The sequence below is a fragment of the Bos indicus genome, chromosome 13, assembly GCF_029378745.1.
Source record: "Bos indicus isolate NIAB-ARS_2022 breed Sahiwal x Tharparkar chromosome 13, NIAB-ARS_B.indTharparkar_mat_pri_1.0, whole genome shotgun sequence".
NCBI lineage: Eukaryota > Metazoa > Chordata > Mammalia > Artiodactyla > Bovidae > Bos > Bos indicus.
Window position 1 is genome coordinate 11,438,745 of NC_091772.1, and position 14,302 is coordinate 11,453,046.

Genomic DNA, 14,302 nt, shown 5'->3' on the forward strand with positions numbered 1-14,302 from the left:
CTGCTCTGTGACCCTTCCTTACGGCACACTGTCCTGATCTCCACACCCTCCTCAAGGCAGGACCATGTCTCGTGTTTTTCTTTCTTCTTGGATTTCTAGTGCTCAGCTCAGGGTCTACCTATGGCAATTCCTGGGTCAATGTCTGGATGAACAAACATGCTCTTGGAGACGGGGTTTCACCGCTGGCTGCTGAGCCCTCTGGCTGGGCTCTGAAAGAGAGACAAGGATGAAGGAAGGATGCAGGAGCACCCACTGCAGCACAGCCCAGGACACCATCGGAGTCCTCACTCATCCCGACTCCTCCCTCCTGCACACCACCCTCCCGGAAGGTGGGAAATCAGCAAAGCTCGGTGCCACTGACTGACGTTCCAGAAGAACCCAGTGAGCAAGGCCAGGTGCTGGGAGCAACCTGGCCTCTGTTTGTAGAGAGAATGCATTGGGTTACCTAAAACGCCACTACCGTTTTGTGGACAAGTCTCATGGAGGAAGTTTTCCATGAAGAAGGCTGTTAACATAAATGAAAGTGAAAATCACCCACAGCCAACCATGGCTGGTCCAGCAAGGCACAGTTATTCTTGGAAAATGAAATGGTGTGATAGGGTTAGAGCTTCCACTGAGTGGTCCCGAGACTTGACTGCAATAATTGTGCTAATTAAGGGATGTTCCACCTCCTCCTTTGACCTTGGACAATATCAGTGTCCTTACACAAATGGATGCCTGCTGAAAAGAATTCCAGATAACAATCAGTTGTTACCTCTTTCTGCTTTTATGTAACTTTACTGTCATAATTCACTGCAGCCTTCTAACTTCTTGCATATTTCTTAGACCTGATTTAAGGTTCTGCTTTTCCTTATTGACTTTTGGTTTGAGAGACAGACACAGAGAAGACAGGAAGGAGCTGGTATCAGAAGCAGTGACAGGCAATGAGTTATTACACTTATACCTGTTAGGATGGTCATTATTAACAACAAAAAAATAATGAAAGTTAACAAGTGTTAGGATGTGGAGAAAACGGAACCCTTGTGCACTGTTGGTGAGAATGCAAAATGGTGCAGCCACTATGGAAAATGATACGGATGTTTTCCAAATATTAAAAATGGAACCACCACGTGATCCAGGAATCCTTCTTCAGGATATATTCCTAAAGGAGATGACATCAGTGCCATGAAGAGATACATGTGCTCCTGTGTTCACTGTAGCATGGCCAAGATGTGAAAAAATTCTATGTCCACTGATGGATAAATGGATAAAGGTGGCTCAGTGGTAAAGAATCCACCTGCCAAGTGGGAGACATGGATTTGATCCCTGGGTCAGGAAGATCCCCTGGAGAAGGAAATGGCAACCCACTCCAGTACTCTTGCCTGGAAAATTCCAAGGACAGAGGCGCCTGACAGGCTATAGTTCATGGGGTCGAAAAAGAATCAGATAGGAATTAGTGACTTAGCACAGAGAACAGAGGAGCCATGTGGGCAACTGACTTTGCAGCTGTGTGGAGGGTGGGTTTGAGGCAGGAAGACAAGTTAGCTGCTGTGAGCAGACATGGGAAGGACCGGAGGCACAGGCAGTGGTAGCGGTTGGGGGAATGGATTCCAAAAGGAGTCCAGAGGGAAAAACAGGAAGATGAGGTGATTAGCTATGGAGAAAGGGAAGGCCAGGATGCCTCCCAGGTCTCCAGCGTGGACCACGGGGGCTGCATCAACCATGGTGGAGAACACGGAGGGGAAGGGACCAGGGACAGCCCCAACGCGTCACCACAGCACCTGGCAAGTCCAACCTGTCTCTTCAATAGACACAGCCCTCCTCGGGGAAGCAGCTCTGGGCAGCTGTGTCCTTACAGTTAGGAGATCAACACCTAATGTCCTACCCCAGCCTGCCTTCTAGAAAGACAGGAGGTGGCCCATCAGTGGGAGACAGGGATGAAGAAAAGTGAACCCGAGTCTTTGCTGAACCAAACCCCAATAAGGTCACATCCGGTAGCCCTGGTTCAGCGCTTGGCTCCCCTGCACTGCAGCAGGGGGTACAGACGATAGAAAAGCTGCCGTCCAGACCCTGGAGCTCAGGCATGGGCAGAAGTTCCAGCCTGCCTCTCTTACCCAGTGTAGCTGGGAAAGCAAGCAACACATACAAGCAAATCTTCTGAGCATCTGAAATGTGCCTCCTGGGCTTCCCTGGTAGCTCAGCTGGTAAAGAATCCACCTGCAATGAGGGAGACCTGGGTTGATCCCTGGGTTGGGAAGATCCCCTGGAGGAGGGCATGGCAAGTCACTCTAGTGTTCTTGCCTGGAGAATCCCCATGCACAGAGGAGCCTGGCAGGCTACAGGCCATGGGGTTGCAGAGTCGGACATGGCTGAGTGACTAACACACACACAGCACAAGTGCCCAAACACACTGCAAATATTCTACATAAAAAGCCTCTGAGTGCAGCAGTCCACACTGACAACTGAGGCATCATCTGGAAACAGCAAACCAGAACGCGCCCTTTAGTCTAACTGGAGGAAGAGCGTGAAGATGAAGAGGTGGGTGACTTTGCAAATCCTGTCCTCTGAGGGCTGACTTTGCTTTCAGAGGCATTTCGTGGTGTGGCTTCCTCAGCCTGGGATTCAGAGAGATAAAAGACACAGATTCAAATTCTGGCTCCAACAAGGCCTGGTAGAGTGACTTTGGGGAAATTATGTATTGTCTCCCAGTCTCAAGTTCTTTTGTAAAATAACGAAAATAGGACCCACATTATAAGAGATATTATAACATATATCACACACATTGTATAATAATCTATATTACATATAACACACAGATAGATGAACAGATGGATACAGGTAAAAGATATAACATAGGAAAAGTGCCCATCACATTGCAGTCATTAAATGCCAGCTCCCCCCTCTTATCTCCCCTTGTTTGTCTCTTTTCTATTCTACCAGCTCCATCTAACTTTTCAGCTTCCCTCTGCTGAAATATTGTGCAGTGAGACCCCGCTCACCATCTGGAAGACCCAAGGGAGTGGGAGAGAGGAACAGATGAGTCTGAAGGGACTCAGTCCAGTGTCCTACCCTTTTAACGTGGAAACAGAACAATATAATTAAAAATTTTGTACCAAGTCTCAGAATCATTCATGACTGACTGTACATCCTGACCTCAGCTTCTACACTGCTCTGGAAGGGAAGGAGAGAGAAACCACCTCTAGTCATGATAGTATGTGATAGATGTGCAGACAGGATGTTCTGTAGACCTGCTTTTCAACCTTGATCTTTGAGGATGGGTATTTCCAAGCCTTTTATCAAGAAGTCCTCAATTCTAGGAAATTGCTCAAGCTTCCCTGAGAACACTTACTCAAAGGCATATTAGTGAGGAAAGTATTTTTATGCAATTGATGCTTTCAAACTGTGGTGCTCGAGCAGATTCTTGAGAGTTCCTTGGACAGCAAGGAGATCAAACCAGTCAATCCTATAGGAAATCAATCTTGAATATTCACTGGAAGGACGGATGCTGAAGCTCCAATACTTTGGCCACCTGATTCGAACAGTCAACTCTTTAGAAAAGACCCTGATGCTGGTAAAGATTGAAGGCAGGAGGGGAAGGGAACAACAGACAAGATGCTTGGATGGCATCACTGACTCAATGGACATGAGTTTGAGCAAATTCCAGCAGATGGTGAAGGACAGGGAAGCCTGGCGTGCTGCAGTCCATGGGGTCACAAAGAGTTTGACATCACTTAGTGACTGAACAACAACAGTGTAATTGGGCGAAACAACAAACTTCTATGTATATTGCAAACCAGAGAAACTGAGAAGGGCCAACCCAGGCCCAGTTGGTCTCTGAAAAACACCTGAAACCTCAATCAAACCTGGGCATTCCTCCTCTGGAGAGCAGAGTCTGCTGGATGTATAACAACCCCTGGGCAGCCACCAGTTGGCCCTGCGTCTTGGCTGTCTGTGAGACTCAACAAGTGTTTACTGGATGAATGTCTGGAACATGTACTAAGCAATCTGAGTTCTCGTCCTCTTACTCTGGTTAATAGGACAGATTTTTTAAAATAATAAAACAAAGCAAAGCTTTTTAAGCTGTCAAATCTCTGGTGCTTAGTTGCAAGGCTCACTTAGCAAAACAGATATCAGCACATTATTCGGATTTGTAGACCAGAATGACCGGTAAGACCTGAATGTTTACAAAGATGTAATGCAATTACTTTAGCAACTAGAGATTTGCTTATGTGCATGCCAGAGCTTCCTCCTTGCAAACCTGAAAGGGACGAGGGAAAGTTCACGTATTAGAACCATGTGCAGGCTGACTTCAGCAAGGCGCCCTTGGTGAAACGCAACGGCCAAATGTCCCGTTACCCCTGAAATTTGGTTAATACTTTGAAAGCTGAGAAGGTGGAAGCCGACCAGGGAAAGCTCTAGATGAGGAAAAAAAAGGGACACTAGAGGGGAGACGGGACACACATCCCTTAGAAAGTTTATATATAACTGGAGCTGAAGTCCAGGAGTTGGGCAGGAGGGGAAGAAGGACAAACTCTTCCCCAAGCGTGAGAAATTGGCAGCATACTCCATTTGGAGTAAAATAGTTACCAAATAATAGTAATAATAAAATAAAACTTGTCCACAGTAAAGGGTTGGGCTGGACAAGACATCGTCCAAAGGTGTGCTATGATCCAGGGACCTACTTCCAAATGTGTAACTTTTTGATTCTTGCATCAGCCTAAAGGACAGCATCCCCAGGAAGTCTAGGCGGTGAGCACACAAGGGAAACACCTCCGAGGGAGGTTCAGATAAACCCACTTTCAACTCAGCCTCTGCTGACAGTGGATTGGAGGTGGGGAAGGGGGCGGTCAGAGGAGGATAAGTGAGGGGAGCTTCCAACAGCCAGGAATGTTGCGTTAGGAGAAACACGGCAAAACTTTCAGCAGCTAGAATTAGTTCTCACGAGTGATGAATTTGCAGCAAGGAGTGCAAACATCCAGTCTGGAGGTGATTAACAGGGGCGCTAACTGATGATTCTGAACCCCGGGCAGATTGCCAACTCCACTTGTGCATCTTGTAGGGTTTTTGCTCTCTGCCTCCCTCCTCCAGCCCGTCTTCCTTCTCTCTCAAGTTCTGCTGGGTAAGCAGTTACGAATCTGTGCAGACTAACAGCCACACTTGGGAAATGTCTTGTACCTCCATCCTGTTGTTGGCCTTGGCTTTTGATTGCACTTTTTGCTTGTCCCCTAGCCTCCAACAGCTCTCTCACAAGGCGCTTTTAAAAAAATTTTTACTTTTTGGCTGTGCCATGTGGCATGCAGGATCTCAGTTCTCAGACCAGGGGTGGAACCCATGCCCTCTGCACTGGAAGCGTGGAGTCTTAACCCCTGAACCTCCAGAGAAGTTCCCACAAGGCACTTCTGAGGATGACTAGAAATTGCTTCCACCCTCAGAGGCTCATCCTCGGACGTGCACTGTGAGAGCACGGCAAGCCTATTGGAAGCTGCGGTGTGGTCTTGTGTGCAGCCCTGGAGCACCTGTACCTGCCATTGAGTCATGGGCTCCTGGTCCCTCCTTCTGAACCACCTCCACGGTCGTTTCCAGAATTGCTGGTGTGAACTGGTACTTCTCCTCTTCCCACCTCCATCTCTTCTCTTTCTGGTCACAAACCCAGCTCAGACTAAGAGGTCTGAACTCACGACTCATATTATTACAGCTCCCGGCGAGCTGGCCACTTTCCTCTCTGTGCGCCTTTTGGTTTTCTAACCAAAAGAAAACCTGTACCACCTGCCTCCAGCCTCCGTGCTGGCATGCTCCATTCCAGAGGATAAACCTTTTAAAACATAATAAAAGCCTAGATTGATTCTTTCGTTCACTCGGTGTGGTGCTAGACAAATGAAACATCCTGATATTCGGAGATTTTACTTTCCCCATCGCTAAGTATTGGTGATACATAAGTTCAAAGCTGGATCAACCCTTCCAAGTTATATTTTAAAAATTACGTCCCAAATTGAATGAGACATCTTTTATCCAACACAGTAAGCACACGATATCTTTAGATAATTGGGTCTTAGAGAATTAACCACTTCCCCTGCCTGACAACCTGGTAGATACTTGAAGACAATCCTTCCAAGTCCAGGTCACTGTACGCCACTCTCGGGGAGCCTTCCTCAAGGCTTGGGCAGGGTCCATATCTCTTCCTGGGAGTCCCCCCGCCTCCACCAGCTCCTGCCGCCCACCTTAGGGACAGGCAGCAAGACCAGATTGTAATTTATCTGTTACTGCCTGTTGCCTCTGGCAGACAGGAAGCGCCTGTGTGGCCAGGGCGGTAATGAATCCATTTCAGCAGCCATGCCATATTGCCCGACACGTATTAGTTTCAATAAATGTTAGTTAAGTGAGCAAATGTCAATCCCCTGCCTTCCATCCTCCAGGCTAAATATCCCGAAGCATTTACATGCTACTTAAATGACAGTCTCCAGGAGATGATGCTTACATGAAGTAAGTGAGCAGAGGGAGTGAAATGCTCTTCCATTTGTCCTGAAGCCACACTGTTCAGTGTGGAAAAGGAGACATTCTCTTCCTGCTTCTCCCACCGGGCATCCTTTCTATCTTGTTGTTGTTTAGCCACTAAGTTGTGTCCAACTCTTTGTGACGCCACAGATTGTAGCCTCTCAGGCTCCCCTGTCCATGGGATTTCCCAGGCAAGATACTGGGGTAGGCTGCCATTTCCTTCTCCAGGGGATCTTCCCGATCCAGGGATCTAACCTGCATCTCCTGCATTGCAGGCAGATTCTTTACTGCTGAGCCACTGGGGAAGCGCACCTCCCTCGCCCCACCACCTGGGCCTTTGCAGAGACAAAGGCACAGATGGGGTGAACTTCACCTTCCCCAAAGTCACTGGCAGGAAATTGCTCCCACCACTGTGGAAAATGGAGCATTTCTTGACCTCAGTGGTACTGTTTGTAAAATTTCCTCCATCACCCTGTGCATATCCCTGCACCCACTTCTTGAAACCAGAGAGTATTTTATGCTTGGTTCTTTCCTAAGGGTTAGAGGTGAACCAACTGTCAACAGACCACTAATAGTCCTTCTCCCAAAGCAGCGGAGAGAGGGTCATGAGCCCATGAATGAAGCTGAAATATGGTCAAGCAGGACTCGTAAACAAACAGCACTTAGGCACCCACAAGGTCCACTCAGTATAGACCAGGGGGGGTGGCGAGGATTGGGCATCTTTCTGAGACTCCTCAAAAAGCAGCCACACTGAAATGCAGGAGTAAAATCAGTGAGCCTGCAAATTATAACCAACATCAATGTCTGCTGAAATAAAAACAGTGAGGCTAGAACAACAAAAGAAGAGTGCAGGGTGGTGGCTGGTCTTTAAGGTGGAGGGAAGCAGCAGGTGTAAGAACCGTCTGCACACGGCCACTCTGACCAGAGATGTGGCAACAGTGGTCCCCCCTTTCCAGAAATCACCTTTGGGAGACAGAGGTGACTGGGAGCCCACGAAGGGCTTCATGAAAACACCCAAGGCCGTCCAAGTCCACCCAACTCCTCAGCTCTGATCCCTGGTCACTAAGGAAACTCCCTGTTGGAGTCTGCTTTCTCCTGGAACTTGCTAGTCTGATGACATGCATATCTCATTATTTTGCAGGGCATGCATCTCATTATGATTTAATAAATGGACATTCCAGTTGTGGGTTTTTTTTTTGGTTTTGTTTTAATATCTTTAGAGTCTGGCTAGTGTGAATCAATTACCTGAGATCATCTGAGCAAGATGAAGCAACAGATCTAATTTCATTTTTAAATGTCTAAAGCCAAGGTTAAAACTATATACCCATGGTGGCCTGGATGTGGCGATATGTCCCACTCTGCGAGGTTTATGAAAATATGATGACTGCTGCCTGCTGACAATGCCAGTTCATTATTTCTATCAGGGTTAAATGAGAAGAGGAACCATCATAATACCCCAGGCTTGGATGTTTCACTGGGGCTCAATAATCACATCGTGTTCTCTCCTACTGAAGCGTGGGTTTGTGCTGTCTCTCTGGGACATATGGGTCCATAAAGGGGCAGCTCTCAGTGGTGGAAAGAATGATGAGTTCCTTGGTAAGGAGCATCCTTTGTCTCAGAAAATGGACCTAGTGTGCCAGTTAAGCATTCTTAGTTCCATTCTTACAAAGCTAATTATGCTGTGTACCTTGGTCAATTTATTTCTGTGACTTAGTTTAAAAAACGGAACAATGTAGGAAGCCAGTCAAAAAGTAAGGGTATGCGCATGAGTATTCACCTGGGATTTCCTCTAGGCAGAGAGGTCAGAGGTCACAGCATGGGTAAGCGCCCTCACCACCCACAGCAGATCTGGCAGATCCATCCCTAACCATCCTTTAGCATTGACTGGTTTCCTTTAGCATTGACTGGTTTGATCTCCTTTCTGTCCAAGGGACTCTCAAGTCTTCTCTAGCACCACAATTTTAAAGCAGCAATTCTTTGGTGCTCCACCTTCTTTGTGGCCCAACTCTCACACTTGTACGTGACTACTGGAAAAATCCTAGCTTTGAGTATATGGACCTTTGTCAGCAAAGTGGTTTCTCTGCTTTTTCATACACTGTCTAGGTTTGTCATAGCTTTCCTTCCAAGGAGCAAGTGTCTTTTAATTTCATGGCTGCCGGCACTGTATTCAGTGATTTTGGAGCCCAAGGAAAGAAAGTCTGTCACTTCCACTTTTTCCCCCTCTATTTGCCATGAAGTGATGGGATGGGTGCCATGATCTTAGTTTTCTGAATTCTGAATTTCAGGCCAGCTTTTTCACTCTCCTCTTTCACCCTCATCAAGAGCTCTTTAGTTACTTTATGCTTTCTGCCATTAGAGTGGTATCATCTGCCTATCTGAGATTGTTGATATTTCTCCCAGCAATCTTGATTCCAGCTTGTGATTCATCCAGCCCAGCATTTCTCATGATGTACTCTGCATATAAGTTAAGCATGGTGACAACATATAGCCTTGACATACTCCTTTTCCAATTTGGAACCAGTTCATTGTTCCATGTCCAGTTCTAACTGTTGCTTTTTGACCTGCATACAGGTTTATCAGAAGACAGATAAGGTAGTCTGGTATTCCTATCTCTAAGAATTTTTTGGTTTGTTGTGATTCACACAAAGCCTTTAGCATCTCAATGAAACAGAAGTAGATGTTTTTCTGGAATTCTCTTGCTTTTTCTATGATCCAGCAGATGTTGTCAATTTATCTCTGGTTCCTCTGCCTTTCCCAAACCCAGATGTACATCTAGAAGTTCTTAGTTCCCATACTGCTGAAGCCCAGCATGAAGGATTTTGAGCATGTAAAATGAGCATGACTGTACTCAATGTAGTTTGCGCATTCTTTGGCATTGCCTTTCTTTGGGATTGGAATGAAAACTGACCTTTTCCAGTCTTGTGGCCACTGCTGAGTTTTCCAAATTTGCCGACACACCGAGAATAGCACTTTAACAGCATCATCTTTTAGGATTTGAAATAGCTCAGCTGGAATTCCATCACCTCCACTAGCTTTGATTATAGTAATCCTTCCTAAGGCCCACTTGGCCTCACACTCCAGGATGTCCAGCTCTAGATGAGTGACCACACCGTCATGGTTATCTGGGTCATTAAGACCTTTTTTGTTTTTTTAAATAGTTCTTCTGTATATTCTTGCCACCTCTTCTTAATCTCTGCTGCTTCTGTTAGGTCCTTACTGTTTCTGTCCTTTATCGTGCCCATCCTTACATGAAATGTTCCCTTGGTAACTCCAATTTTCTTGAAGAGATCTCCAGTCTTTCCCATTCAGTTGTTTTCTTCTATTTCTTTGTATTGTTCAGAAGGCCTTCTTATCTCTCCTTGCTATACTCTGGAATCTGCATTCAGTTGGGTATCTTTCCCTTTCTCCCTTGCCTTTCACTTCTCTTCTTTCCTCAGCTATTTGTAAAGCTCCTCAGATAACCACTTTGACTTCTTGCATCTCTTTTTCTCATCAGACTAGACACCAACAAATTCATTATGGTGTCCAGCCTACCCATCTTCAATCCTTCCCAGCAGCTTAGGCTACTTGGGCAAAGATTTTTTTTTTCCAAGTCCTGATCCTCAAAGGAAGATTCCTGGCAGGGAAAGGACCTACCAAAAGGATTTTTAAAAACGAGTCTCCTTGCTAGGAAAAAAACAATATTTCTCTTGCCAAATAATGGATAACATTAATGACTGTGGAGATCCAAAAGAGAACCGATTTATCAAGGATCTATGCCGACAAAATGAGGAATGTTTGAATGGCATGCGGAGAGGAGAAAATGGGGTGTCTGTCACAGCCACTGTTGCTACAAGCTGATATCTCAGGGCAACAGGCTCATCAAGGGGCAATAACGCTGCTGCAGCCCCCAAATGGCAGAGGCTGACCTCTTTCCCATGCCAGGCGACACGAACGATCAAAGGCTCGGCATGGATTCCCCCAGGGAGCACCGGCTTCTCTGTGTGCTGCCTGTCGGTCACGACCCGCTCAGCAGCCTTCCTCATCAGTCTTCAGATCAAGGATGGGATAGGAAGATCAGGCATGGCGGACCCATGCGGAGTAGCCAGAGTGTGAGTTCCACGAGTTCTCACTTCTGACACTAGTTCAGCCCAGAGCCGACCTTCTAACCGAGAATACCAACCCAGTCAGAGCCTTTCACAGCGTATTTTGCGGTCCTCAAACACGCCTCAGGCACCCCAGTTCCCGTGTCTGCATCTCTCCCCTGGTTGGGATGCTGTCCTCTGGCTTCTCTGCTTACATTAGTCTTTTCCAAACTTCTGGATATCCTTGGGATGATGGTCCCTCCTTCCTGAATACCCTATCCTTCTCAATGGTGGCTTCATCCCAGGAACTATGAGAGCTGGACACCAGCCTTGAGTGTCACTCAGTCTACTTAGGAAACTGCTTGTGCCACCATATACACTGTACTCTGATGAGAGGCATCATGTCTTTGTCATCTTGATTATTTTCAGCACCTCACACAGTGCCTGGAATAGAGAATGTACTGAAGAAATGCCAGTTGTTGACACTGATAATGATGAATTTGAGACCAGTGGTTCTCCAGGCAAGAGCCCTATTATGTAGCAATTTATACCTAGGATTTGGCCTTTTACTCATAATAATCTGAGCACTGTGGAAGGTATAAGTGAGATGTCCAAAGTCCATCTGTTCTCTGCTTGAGACTCTCTGAGCTCTGGAAGGTACCAAGGAAGATAAAAACCCAGGCTGCCATTTTGAAGTCTGACACAATCATGAAATCAACCTGAGACCAATCCTTGAAGCAAACATAGTGGTGACCAGGCAACCATCAAGTTTCAGCTTATCAAGTTTATACTTAATATAAAAACAAAGAAATACAGTATTTCTTTGCTTAATGCTCTATGGGAATCCAGCCAAATATTATATTGTATACTGCACTGATAAGGAGTGGGATGTATTAATTCTACTGCTCAGCTCATACCCAGTAAACCTGTCAGTATCTCTATCCCAGATTTCTGAACTCCACACGTAGTCAATGGGTGTCTCAAAGGTGACTCAAGTTCAACATGACCAAAATGAAATTCCTAATCTTCCCTACTCCCTAAATTGTTTCTATATCACTCTCCTAGCATCTGCCCCAAAGTTGGGTTTATCCTTGAAGCATCTCTACCCTTCATCCTTCACATCCACAGTATATCTACCATTTCACCTCCATCCTTGCCCCCAGGGCAGAAGCAATCATCACCACTCATCCAATGTAAGCCTCTGAACCGTCTTTGTTCTGCCCTGTCTAATCCCTTGTTAGAAGAGTAGCCAGAATAATATTCGAATGAACATCACTGTAGTATACAATATAATATTTGGCTGGGTTCACGTACAGTGCAGAGTGAAAATCAGATCAGGTCACACCTCTGGTCAACTGTTCTTTGACTTCGCACTACAACTTGGGTTACAATCTAAGTTTTTGGGACTTCCCTACTGGCCCAGTGGTTAAGACTCTGTACTTCCACTGCAGAAGGCGCAAGTCTGACCCCCGGTTGGGGAACTAAGATACCTCATGCCACGTAGTGGGGCCAAAAAAAAAAGAAAAAAACCGTCAGTTTTCTTTCAGGTCTCCCCTTCCCCTGGCTCTTGCTTATATCCTGTCTTGATCCTCTAACCATGTCAGCCTTCTGATATTTTCCTACTTATGCCCCGTGGCAGACACAGTGTTACCTACTGCAAATCCATTTCTTGCCTTCTTCCTCACTGAAAGTGAAAGTGAAATCGCTCAGTCGTGTCTGACTCTTTGCAACCCCATGGACTGTAGCCTACCAGGCTCCTCTGTACATGGGATTTTCTAGGCAATAGTACTGGAGTGGATTGCCATTTCCTTCTCCAGGGGATCTTCCCAACCCAGGGATCGAACCTGGGTCTCCTGTGTTGTAGACAGATGCTTTACCATCTGAGCCACCAGGGAAGCCCCCTCACTAGCAGTTCTTCCTCACTAGCAGAACTCTGATTTCACTCAAGGATACACTGCACTGTAATACAAAGGTTTGATATCGTTATTGTAAAGTGTGTGCCACGCCTGACCTAAAACGTCCATGTTTCAAGGGGATTCTGCTTTAATATTTTCACTAAGCTGAGGTCAACCAAACCATTTACTGTGGACTAAATTGTGTAACCCAAAGCCATATGTTGAAACCCTACCCCTCAACATGATGGTATTTGGAGATAGTGCCTTTGAGAGATAACTACATTTAGATGAGGTCATTAAGGTGGGGACCTCCTGATGGGATTAGTGCCCTTAGAAGAAGAGATACCAGAGAGCTTTCCCTCCCTCTTGGCAAGAGGAGGAAGACACAGCAAGATGGTAGCCATCTGCACACCAAGCCAGGAAGAGGGTTCTCACCAAGAACCAAACCAGCTGGCACCTTGACCTTGGACTTCCAGCCTCCAGAACTGTGAGAAATAAATGTCAGTTGGTTATGTCACTCAGTCTGTGGTATTCTGTTAAAGCAGTATGAGCTAAGGCACCAGTGCTTGGTTTTAAACTGCTTATCCCAATAATGCAGTACATACCTCCTCTCAGGTATTCTGACATATGGTACCCCAGTGCCAAGACTTCAGGGAAATAATTATATATAGACACTAATGCAGACCAGAGCAATGGCTCAAGATTCAGAACGGATGTAATGAAGCAAAAAAGCAGAAGGCCAGATAAAGGGTCAGTCTTTCACCTAGACCCATGGAAGGTTTCTCTAGATGATACCTGCTTTGGTGCTTTGCAGGAAGAGGACTGGCTTATTGCTCATTTCTCTAAGTCTTTCACAGTCAAGCTGGTCAAGGATAAGAGCTTTAGTTGAGGGTTTAGGGAGCCAGGGAAATAACACAAGGCCATGGCCAGTGTCTGCTCACCCAGGACCCTCCAATACAGTATGCAAAATTGTATGGGTGTGAGTTTATAGGGAGGAGGATCCACAGCTTTCATTAGATTCTCAAAAGGGTCTGGAACCCACCTCCTTCCATAAAAAGGATCACACGACTGCAGAAGATGGCCAACGTGCCTCAGAATTGAAAGCATTCTCTAGGTGCAATGTGTTAGCTTTGTATAATAGCTCAGATGAATCTGGCTTTTACCTAAATTCCATAAGTGGGAGCCCTACACCCAAGTACATCATAACAGATAAAATTCTCCTGTGATAAGGCCAAGAATCTACAAGAGCTGTCAGCTAAATCCTCATTAAATTGCAAAAGTTGCCAGTTGAAAGGATACTGTAGAAAGACTATTTGCTTCCCAGATAATGAGACAAAACCAATAAAGGGGGGTGTTTCCAGTCTTTCTCCCATCACAGTCTCTCTTAGCCTCTTGGCTGTGGTGGGCTTTGTCCCCTCCTTGAGGATGTTAAGGAGAAGAGATTCATCTGCTATTAGTTAGGGACTCACTGACCTAAACCTACCCTGAAAGTATGTTCCATAACAAGTGTTTGAAAGTATCACTACAAAAAGAAATTTTAACTTAAAAATAACTTTACAGTGAACTTAAGCAAATCAACACATAACTATAAAAAGGAGGAGAAGGGGACGACAGAGGATGAGATGGTTGGATGGCATCACCAACTCAATGGACATGGGTTTGCATGGACTCCTGGAGTTGGTGATGGACAGGGAGGCCTGGTGTGCTGCGGTTCATGGGGTCACAAAGAGTCGGACACAACTGAACGACTGAACCAAACTGAAAATAAGTGCAACAGGCCTATGACCATGGTGTTTCCTAGGTCGTAGAGATAAGGCACCTGAGAAGAAATGAGCGATTCCAAGGCTAAATTTTGGTTTCCATCACATTTTT

General features: G+C 45.9%; 1 protein-coding gene and 1 non-coding gene across 5 annotated transcripts in view; both read right to left on the bottom strand.

Annotated features, from left to right (window-relative positions):
• The window catches only part of CAMK1D (calcium/calmodulin dependent protein kinase ID), a 475,082-nt gene that overhangs the window by 21,244 nt on the left and 439,536 nt on the right, over window positions 1–14,302 (bottom strand). The window lies entirely within an intron of this gene.
• TRNAC-ACA (transfer RNA cysteine (anticodon ACA)) lies at window positions 12,359–12,430 on the bottom strand. The gene has a single exon. It is a non-coding gene; the product is annotated as a tRNA-Cys (tRNA).